We start from the raw sequence: 11,513 nt of genomic DNA, 5'->3' as shown, positions 1-11,513 counted from the left end.
GAAAATAGAAAATATTTATTAATAGGCTACTGCATAATGAGACGATTATCGTGTTATTATTGTAATCAGTAATATTGCTGGTAACCCTTCCTTGCAAGGTGATGCTAATTTATCATTTGCACTGTATGAACAGTACATGGTGATGATCAATTCACACAAACAAAACCACTCATGACACTGCCTTTAGAATCCTTTGATTTTTTATCACTTCACGTTTTAAAGACATAGAGAAGGCTTTTCGACTCCTTTTACCTCTTTATTTTTTTGCTTTAGGGCTGTTATTATTACATTACTTTATTTAGCAGGAGTTTTTCTCCAAAGCAACTTCCAATGAGCTCTATGTAGTGTTATCAGCCCACACACCTTATTCAGCAAGGTGACTTACACTGCTAGATACACTACTTACGATGGGTCACTCATCCATACATCAGTCGAACACACACTATGGGTGAACCTGAACAGCATATCGTTGGAGTGTGGGAGGAAACCAGAGCACCCAGACATGGAGAGAACATGCAAACTCCACACCGACCGAGCGGGAATCGGACCCACGTCCTCAAGCACCACCCCAGCACTGTGAGACAGTACTTCTACTTGCTGTGCCACCCAAACTATAAATTATTATTTTACACTACAACAAAGCTTTTGTTATGTGGGGGAAGAAAGTACAGAAGGTGCCTCATATACACAAACAATTCATGGGTCTAGCTTTGAAGAAAGGCCATGTTCTGTGTAGTTTTCTGTCACATCATTTATTTTTTCCAAATGCAACACTGGTGACTAATTATTAAAGCTATGTAGAATATACAGGAAACTAAGAATGCTTATTGATGCCTTTGATAACATTCTGCTGTGTTTACGCACATGTAGTCTGTCTCATCAAACTGAGCAGGAAGGAAAAAAATGGTCTAAGATGTCACCATAAGGTCAAGAAGAAACTTGGAACAGCTACGGAGATTGGTTGATACTTCAACAATATTCTGGAAGCTTCAAAATGAGTGAGCTTGATAGAGTTACCAGACAGATGCCATTACTGGAAAAAAGCCATTTGAACACCAGCTTTGAACTGGTAAAAACAGGGTCTGAGAGATCCTGCAAGCACGTGGTGGGAGGTGCTGCAGTCACAGGAGAGCAAAGGAATACTTTTGCCTTAGATGCCAAATATTGTACAGACTCAACACAGACCATTAGCTAGTATACACACACACACACACACACACACACACACACACACACACACACACACACACACATTTTCTGAACTGCTTGTCCCATACAGGGTCGCGGGGAGCCAGAGCCTACCCGGCAACACAGGGTATAAGGCTGGAGAGGGAGGGGACACACCCAGGACAGGACACCAGTCCGCTGCAAGGCACCCCAAGTGGGACTCAAACCCCAGACCCACCAGAGAGCAGGACCCAGTCCAACCCACTGCGCCACCGCGTCCCCCCTCACCTAGTAAACAAGATCCTCAAAATCATGGTGGTGGAGAGGCTATCACATTTTTGATATGATGAATTTAGTGCTCTGATTCTACTGATATTTCATTTTAAACGTGATGAGTCGAAATTCAAATAATTAATTATCCTGTTGAAGGCTTAAGAAACTTTTATCAAGACAATAATCCAAACACGCTGAAAGGGCTGGAACTACACAAAACATTATAACTTGGAACCTGCTATTTATGTGCAATCCCTAAAAAGCCATAGAGGGTTTGAACAAAGTTCATAGCAGAATGGGTAAAAATTTATTAAAGCTGGAAAATTCTCTGTACCTAAAATACTTGTAGTTGTTTTGGCTTGGGGGGGGGGGACGCAGTAGCGCAGTAGCACAGTGGGCCCTGCTCTCCGGTGGATCTGGGGTTCAAGTCCTGCTTGGGATGCCTTGCGATAGACTGGTGTCCTGTCCTGGGTGTAACCCCCTCCCCCTCCAGCCTTACGCCCTGTGCTGCCGGGCTAGGCTCCGGCTCCCTGCAACCCCGTATGGGACAAGTGGTTCAGAAAGTGTGCGTGTGTGTGTTTTGGCTGGTTGCAAATCATCAAGTTCACTACTCTAAACACTTGCACAATCATATTTCTATTTTCGTCTGTGCTGACATTTGCTTGAATCTCTCTTGCTTGAATAAGTGATGACTTTGAGCACTTTTTTTTCACAGAATTCAACACCATAGAAAAGGTTTTAATGCTTTTGCAAGGTACCTTGCAAATATTTAACCATGTTAAAAATAAATTCTCACCCTTCTTTCATTTTTCTAATCATAACCAACCTACACTACAAGATTTATTTTAAATGTAGGTTTTACAAGTCTGTTTATTTTCTGTAACCAGATACAGAGTAACCAACCATTTTTTGAAATTTCTTCCTTCATCATTTCCGATGATCAAAATATTTATCCAATTAAAAAAATCCTAAAAATTGTCATGCCAATCAAAAAAATCAAATATAAAACCAATTAAATCACACACACACACATTTTCTGAACCACTTGTCCCCTACAGGGTCACAGGGAACCGGAGCCTACCCGGCAACACAGGGTGTAAGGCCAGAGAGGGAGAGGACACACCCAGGATGGGACGCCAGTCCGTCGCAAGGCACCCCAAGCGGGATTCGAACCCCAGACCCACCGGAGAGCAAGGCCCGGTCCAACCCACTGCGCCACTGCACCCCCTCCCGATTAAATCAATAAAACCAATTAATATAAAGACTGTATGACAGGACCGGATAGGACAGGACACTAAAAGACATTCCCTATAGGCTCAAAACCAGAGTAACCAACCACAGTCAAATTATTTTCATGGTGTATTCTTGAGTACATTTTGGAAAGGAGCAGGTTGCCTTGACACATGTAAAGTATCCCCAGATCTTAAGGTGACTGTTCCAGTGCATTACACCCACTTTCATTGTGCAGTGTGTGAACAGTGAGGGCTGGTGACTGCATGATTTGAGAAGCTGAAGGTAGAGTCTCTGGGCCCAGTCAGAGGTTGTGGGTTATATTAATAGGCCCAAGACACAGAAGGAAAAGCCTACATTTTTGCAATATTAGCTCAGAGCAATGTTAGCTCTCAACAAACTCAGAGAAAAATCACACCTCTGTTGGATGACAGCATCCCCTGGCTGAAAGGTGTGGATGTAAACAAGCAGCTTTCAGATGAAGGTGTCTGCAAAGCACATGAAATGTAAATGTGTAAGGTTATTGAGGAGAATTTATTTAGTACTTATTACTTACTTTATAAAAAATGGCACTTCAGTTATAAAAAGTAACTCAGCACAAGTTATTTGATAGGCATAAATTTTATAAATGTTGTTTTTCTTTAAATTAGTTCTTGAGTCTGTGGCAAAGAAAACATTTATACATTGAACAAATGTTTAATTTAGTGTTGCAAAATACCAGTGTATGGTTTTACAGTGCATTTGCCAGGATTGTTAGGGTTTCAAGATATTTTTTTAGATTGTGGGAGATGGGTGGGATTATACTGTTCTGCTCTTGAGATCCTCCGAAATTCTTGGAAACTGTTCCCCAGAAAAGCAATGGAGTTAGTAGCCTGCTACATCTGAACCTTGTAAATATGAATCACTTAAACCCTTTCTCTATATTAAATGGTTTATGTTCAGTCAGATGAAGTACAAAGGATGGAAGGATTTTAAGGATCCAATGACAATTTTAAAATCTATTTTAGTTATAATAATGCAAATAACTACACTTCTATTTTACCACAGCGTATCCTTGATGTCTCTGACTATTTGGGAGATTGTGGTGTCCGATGTAGAAGGAAGTCAATTCAATCCTAAACGACATATCAGCTGGAAAATAACAAGGACCTACAGACATTTGAACTGTAGAGTTTTGTCTGGTAAATCCAAAATCTTTTAAATGGGGGGGTCTGTTAAATAGAGGACTTACTTTATGAATAATAAAAACTTTTCACAGTTGTGGTCATTATGTAATATTAATGCCTCATTTAGAAGAAAACTTGTGACAGTCACAAATAAAAATGGAAAAAAGACCACTAAATACAATGATATGTCTGTTATAATAACAGCCATCAAAACTGCAATATGCCAAATCAAATTGTGTCATGCCACATTCATTAAGTAGAATGTCATCCCTTTAGCTAAGAACATCTAAGTTAGTTTCACCAGGGGTAAAGCTGAGCACAGTATTTCTCCTGCTTCACCTGAAAGTCCAGCACTACTGCCACCCTTTGCAGAATATCCCTCTCCATTACAGTTCAGGGTGCGGTTGCATTTTTGTTTTCTCAGCTGCAAGAAAGCGAAGATGGAAAAGTAATTCGAAGTCACTGGTATGACACAATGTTTGCAGAATTTACTCTGAGGCAGAGTGGAATGTCTTGGCTGAATATGTGGAACTTTGCTGCCTCCTGCTGTATTTTATGGCAAGGTGGTGCAGCGGGGAAAACCAGTTTATCACAGCTCTGGAGCTGTTTGTTCAGGTGGAAGGTTTGAATCCAACTCAGGTTATGCCGAGCTTGCATGATCTCCACCTGTTCCCTGCCCAAAGACATGGGAAAGAAGACAATGGTAAACCACTTCTGTACCCTCTTTTACCCAGAAAACCATGCAAGGGGTCTCAATGAGTCAAATTCCACTCAATGCCTCTTACCTTACTCTGTCTTATACTGAAACAAGACATCATGGCTTGAAGCACATACCTTCTTCAGTCTGAGGGGTCTCCCAGAGAATTAAATAGTACAGCTGCGCCATGATCATCTGTTACTCTCAATACTGCAGAAGCATGAATTTAGAGATGACAATGTAACACTTATAAGGCATAATGAAATCCAGAAATATCAAGAGACTCATTTTATAATATATGCCGTAATTCAAGATTTATGTCATAGGAAGATCTTCCCAGTTTTTTGTAAAATTCATCTGTATTCATTCTTAAGTCATCTCCAACAGTAAATGCAATCTTTATTACCTAAAAAGGAATGAGGGAATGCCACAGGGACATAAATCTCTGCCCTTATACTTTTAATAATTAATCCGATATGTTATTTTTGAAGGGGGTGTGGTGGCGCAGTGGGTTGGACTGCAGTCCTGCTCTCTGGTGGGTCTGGGGTTCGAGTCCCGCTTGGGGTGCCTTGTGATGGACTGGTGTCCTGTCCTGGGTGTGTCCCCTCTGGCCTTACGCCCTGTGTTGCCGGGTAGGCTCTGGTTCCCCGTGACCCCGTAAGGGGTGTGTGTGTGTGTGTGTGTGTGTGTGTGTGTGTGTGTGTGTGTGTGTGTGTGTGTGTGTGTGTGTGTGTGTGTGTGTGTTATTTTTGCAAATGCAAATAAGTACTGTCATCCATAAACAAGAAGAAAACAAAACACGAGTACCTGCTGGTCCAAGGTCTGTCATACTTGTCAGCGGTGCAACTGAGAAAAGATTACTTTAAATTTATCTCATTTGAAAAGAATACAGCACTGCTGATATGTCACTAACATTGCTTCCTGTAATCATGTTATGAGATTTGCTCCATACATTTAAACATCATGAGTATGGCTCCATGCACTATTAGGTTTCATGTTTTGTTCCCTACAATACTCAATAATTCTCTACATTGCTATATTATCAGCATAACTCCTTACTAGCACAACATCCCATGTAAGTTTCTTTGAGACACAGTGCAGATCTCATCTTGCTAGTATCCAGAAAAACCTAGTTGGGGAAAATGATACTAGCAATGGCAGATATTAGGCGAATAATAACTTTGAAAACTGTAACCAGTCAATCAATGCCTTGTGTTTCAGTCACTGGAACAGCCAGTCAGAAGCCACTGCTCCAGGCTATGAAGAAAAATATCACAAGTGAGCCAGCACCTTAGGGGGAGAGGAAAATCTCAATGCAGTACCATCCCCAAACCACAATGAAGCTCAGGAGCTGTTGCCAAAACATACACAGGGGCAAGATCCAAAGATGGACCGGTCACATTGGGACAGCCTATGGACTTCACAAGCTTCCACCAGCTTGTAGTTATCTGCTGCTTTTGACTCGGTTGTGCCTTCGAGCTTTTTCAGTAACAATTTTCTTTTATTATTTGACAGTTCACTATACACACACTGTCTGAAACTGCTTGTCCTGAGCAGGGTCACGGCAAGCCAGAGTCTAACCCAGCAACACAGGGCATGGGGCTGGGGGAGGGGATACACCCAGGACAGGACACCAGTCCATCGTAAGGCACCCCAAGCAGGACTTGAACCCCAGACCCACCAAAAAGCAAAACCCGGCCAATCCCGCTGTGCCACCATGCCTCCCAAACTCACTACAGCCAAAAATAATTCTCACAATTAACAATTTTCTGTAGCTTCTGTAGTTTTTTTGTATTTCTGAAAAATTGGAAAATATTTAAATTAACTGAACAGTGTACCTCTTTTCACAGTATTACATTTACAATACATTTATTCATTTAGCAAATGTTTCTCTCCAAAGTGATGTACATCTCATAGAAAATACAATTTGTGCATTACATTAGGAGAAAGAGACATAGCTGCAGATGTGTGACTCTTAAGTACAGTTAGTTTCCTTCACCATATGCACCGACGTTCATTGCACAAGTAGCATAAAACTTTACCAGAATATCACAGATTCTTAATCACCTTCCTAGTAGTTGTTTTTTTTTTTTCGCAATACATATAAACATTTACGTTAAATTGCAAGAGTGGTTCTGTAAAGGGCAGGTCGTTCCACTACATGCACCGAGAACCTCTGTGCTTTACCTTTCATGGGTGGGACCACCAAGCGGGCAGATGTGGAAAAGTGTGTAGCAAATGATCAAATCTTGTCGATACCTGGGAGCAGTTATATTGATGCATTTGTAGACCATAACCAGGGACTGTAATTTGATCTGAACAGCTATGGGAAGCCAGTGCAGAGAAACGAGTAGGGGAGATGCATGCGAACGCTTCGGCAAGTCAACTGCAACTTGGGCAGCAGCATTCTGTATCAGCTGTAGAGGTTTGATGGCAGTAGCGGGAAAGCCAGACAAGAGGGAGTTGCAATAATCCAGACGGGATGTCACCATGGCCTAGACAAGTAGTTGGGCAGAATATGTTGTGAGGTAAGGACAGAACCTGCGGATGTTATGCGGGATGTATTTGCAGGTCTGGGTTGTGGCTTCGATGCGCTGAGAGAAAGATAGACTTGAGTCGATCATCACTCCCACACTTAGCTGAGGATGTAGGCAAAATGAGTGAGTTGTCCAGTTTGATTGACAGATCATGACAAGAAGACAGGCCAGCTGGGAGGTGTAGGATCTCTGTTCTGGAGAGGTTGAGTTGTAAGTGATGATCAGACATCCATGCAGAGATGTCCGACAGGCAGGCAGCAATGTGCATGGAAATGTTTGATGCTACAGGTGGAAAGGAGAAGAAGAGCTGGATATCATCAGCATAGCAGTGGCAATGACAGGGCTGAGGGAGGAGGTGTAGATCGAGGAGAGAAGAGGACCCAGTACCGAGCCCTGTGGGACACTGGTTGAGAGAGGCAGAAAAGAAGAACGAGAGCTCTGCCAGACCGCTTCATAGGATCTGTCAGATAGGTAGGACTCAAACCATCTTAGTGCTTTTCCTTTGATCCCAAGCTGACTAAAAGAGGAGAGTAGATTCTGGTGGTTGACAGTGTCAAACACTACAGACAGATCAAGGAGGATGAGGACCGAGGAGAGAGAGGCCACTCTGGCCGACTGGAGAGCATCAGACACCGCCAGAAGCGCCGTCTCAGTGGAGTGATCAACTTTGAATCCAGACTGATATCCATCGAGGAGATGGTTCCAAGTGAGAAATTCACAGAGTTGATCACAGGCTGCTTGTTCTAGAGTTTTAGTCAGAAAGGAGAAGAGGGAGACTGACCTATAGTTTTGGACCGAGTTGGGATCCAGAGAGGATTTTTTACCAGTGGTGAAATGAGAACAGTTTTGAAGGCAGATGGGAAACATGATCTTAGCAATAAGGGTGGAGAGATGCAGGGAGATGGTCTGTAAGAGTAAGAATGGGATTGGATCTAGCGAGCAGGTGGTGGGTCTGTGTGATATAAGGAGGTGGGAGATGTCAGATTCCGAGAATGGCTTGAATTTGGAGAGCACGTCTTCCCAGGGAAGTCTAGGGCATACAGGGCAGGGTGATGCTGAGAACTTGCCTGTGATTGCATTGACTTTGTCTCTAAAAAACAAAGCAAAGGCATCAGCAGCGAGAGAAGAAGAAGGAGGAGGTGGCAGAGGACACAGTAGGGATGAGAAGGTGGCAAAGAGTCTGTGTGTTTTTTTTAGTTGCAGACTGTATTTGTTGTGGTAGAAGGCTATTTTAGCTGAAGAGACAGCAGAGTTAAAAGTAGCTAAAAGTTGTTTGTAGACATCCAGGTCTGCAGAGGACAAGACAGCCATAGTTACGGGAGAAGACAAGGTCAAGGCAATTGCCAGCTTTGTGAGTAGCAGGGGACTGGGAGAAGTCAAAGGACTGCAGGAGCGGCAAAGGACCAGTTGCATGAATATCCTGGTCATGCAGATTGAAGTTACTCAGGAGAATCAGTGGAGTGCTGTCCCCTGGGAGAGAGCTCAACAAGATGTCGAGGTCATCCAGAAAGCAGCTGGGAGGGCCCTGGGGGGGGGGGGGGGGGGTTGCGATACAGAACAACCACAACAAGAGTGATTGAGGCAGCGATAGAAACAACACGCAATTCAAAGGAGGACAGATCATACAGGTGAAGAGGGAGAACATTCTATACTAAGGCACTGGTAGATGAAAAATTAAACCTGAAGGGCAGCATTTGCATTACAAACACGTGAATCAAACCAAACAACACCAAATTCACTGATTCAATAAGTCCTAATGGGATGGAGGAGCCCGATGGCTTCGACAGTTTGTCAAAGCATGGTTTCATTTTAGTGAGAGCCATGCAGGTGCATCTCACTTTCAACCTGCAGATGGGCCCGGTGCTTGGACTGAAGTACTTTCAGTGCTGAAAATCCAGCTTCACACAAGTAGGTTGTGGCAAAAGGTAAAAGACAGTTTATTGCCTTCTCAGACAAAACAGGGTAGTCCTTTCTCACAAACATCCAAAACTCTCATAGACAGAGGAAGACAGGGGAACTTTGTTTTCATCTCTACCTCATTTGTCAAATCAATCAGTTGCTGACTGGGAAGTTAACTCTTCTGGATTTGACCGCGTCGTGAAGGACATTGGTTCCAATGTTTCGCTTCCCCTGTGGGAAGCATCATCAGGGAGCTGCCACATCTTGTAGAGGCTAGATGTGAACTGGAGTGTTTGACAAGGGTGGGTGTATTTATGGGTGGGATCAGGTCGGAGGTCGTAGCGGCTGGTCCTGATAGGTGGTGCCCTCGCTGTGTTTTCCACTTGAAAGTTTCCTCTGCATAGATGTTACATATCAAAACCTGTAGGCTTCTGCGGCTGATGTCAACTGACTGGGGAGTTAACTCTTCTGGATTCGACTGCTTCGTGTAGGACACTGGTTCCAACGTTTCGCTTCCCCTGTTGGAAGCATCATCAGGGAGCTCCTGATATGTAACCTCTGTGGAGAGGAAACCTTCAGCTCCCTGATGATGCTTCAGTATCCATGAGTCATCTTCAAAATAGTTGGCAAGCTCTGACTTTTCACCAGAGAGAAACTCTCTGAGCTCTTTACACAGTGCATACATGTGACTTAACACAGCCCCCCCCACCTGCGGGAAAGCCAGCGTACCTCCAAACAGAGCAGCAAGCTCTCATAATCAGCACTCATTTCTTTGCAGAGTAAATTGAATAGTCTGTGTCTCAGGGGTGTGACTTTACATAGCTCACAGTTTTAACTACATCTGTCATGTTTCCGTCCGGAAAGTGGGTCATCAGACCCAAGTGCAGAGCAGAGGTGCACAAGGTGATGGGATATCCTCAGGTCGTAGTCAGGAAACAAGCAAGGATCACCGAGGAGCAGACGTCCTTATGAGGAGAGTCCGAAAACCATGAGTTGAAGATCAGGCAATGGGTCAAAGGAAGCGAGGAAGACAAGGAGAGTCAGAAGGAAGAGGGTCAAGGAATGGGAGCTAGGACAGGGAAGTCAGGAAAGGTGAACGGGGCAATGCGAGAAGCACTTGTGAGCAGTAAGGCTGAACGTGGTTCTGCAGCGTTCTGAGCTCCGGGCTGTCCTTTTATGCTTCTGGACCCTGATCAGCCGCAAGTGTTCCTCGTTGCCGAGGTGGAAGGTGTGACAACATCCCTCAGCACGTGATGCAAATCATCATCAATGTGTTTGGCCACAAGAGCCTCACAGTGAAGCATATGGTGTGTGACAACAGCGTTGGGGGATTTCTCTTCGATCGGCATCACAACACCGCTGCGCCTAGCGTAAGGTCATAGCGGCAGCACTGTCAGTACTGTACATTCCAACACACCAATACCAGTCTATTGAATTGACCGTCATCAATTGATCCACCATATTAAATATGTCCTGCCCTGTGGTTCTGCCTACAAGAGCTCTACAAAAAAGAAGTTCCTTGATAGACCAGAGGCTGTGCTTGATTTGCAACATCAGTACTTTCATCCAACTGCAGCGTGAAATATTCACTAGCTTGCACTTGTTCTAAAAGCTGCTAAGCAATATCATTGGCCATGTCACCTATACGTCTGCTCACGGTATTATTGTCCGAAAAAGGCACACAATCTACTTTTCGTGCCGCTTCCTTTCCAGATAACTCCCTGACAATGTCTTCAGTAACTGGTAATAATAATGCTTTACCAATTGAGTGCGGCTTCTTAGCACGTGCCATGTGAAGTGATGCCAAAAGTGCAAACGTAAAGAGGGCAAAGCATTTTGGGATGAACACGTTACAAGGGACCACTCTTATAAATCATGAAACTATATGTAGATATGGTTAATAACATCTTTAGGTTAAAAATAAATTATGTAAAAAAATATTATCTTACTGTAATTTTTTTTCTGTCAAGTTTTCCATGGACCCCGTAGCTCCCTCTTGCGGCCCCCGCCGCGGTCGGCGGACCCCAGTTTGTAAACCCCTTTGCACCTAGCATTACAGGAACAGCTGGTAGTGTAGTGGTTGGCGCTACTGCCTTTAGAGCCACAGGTTTGAATCTCTCCTCCTGTTGTAGGTCCGTTGAGCAAGGTACTTTTCCTGTATTGCACCTGTAAAAATTACCCAGCTGCATACATGGGTAAATGATTGTAAGTATTACAACATTGTAATTTGCTTTGAAGAGAAGTGTCAGTTAAATGAATGAATGTAAGTCACCTTGGATAAAAATGCTGAGTATCATTTTAAGTTGCTTCGGAGAAGACATTCTGCTAAGTGAAAAAATATAAATGTAAATTGGTGGTTTCAGCCAGCAGAAATGGTCAGCCATATGCAGATGTCTCAGCAATAAATACTGACAGCTGGTCCCCTTTACTGCACTTGGCTGAACTCTTTGAAATGAGCCAGTTTTACCGAAACAGGTGAAGGGAGAGAAGAAAATGTGTCAGCACCTGCCGATGTTATTTAAATTCTCTTTATAAATGATCATG

The sequence above is a fragment of the Scleropages formosus genome, chromosome 2, assembly GCF_900964775.1.
Source record: "Scleropages formosus chromosome 2, fSclFor1.1, whole genome shotgun sequence".
NCBI classification, from domain to species: domain Eukaryota; kingdom Metazoa; phylum Chordata; class Actinopteri; order Osteoglossiformes; family Osteoglossidae; genus Scleropages; species Scleropages formosus.
The sequence above is the reverse complement of the archived record's forward strand: the minus strand, read 5'-3'. Positions refer to the sequence as shown.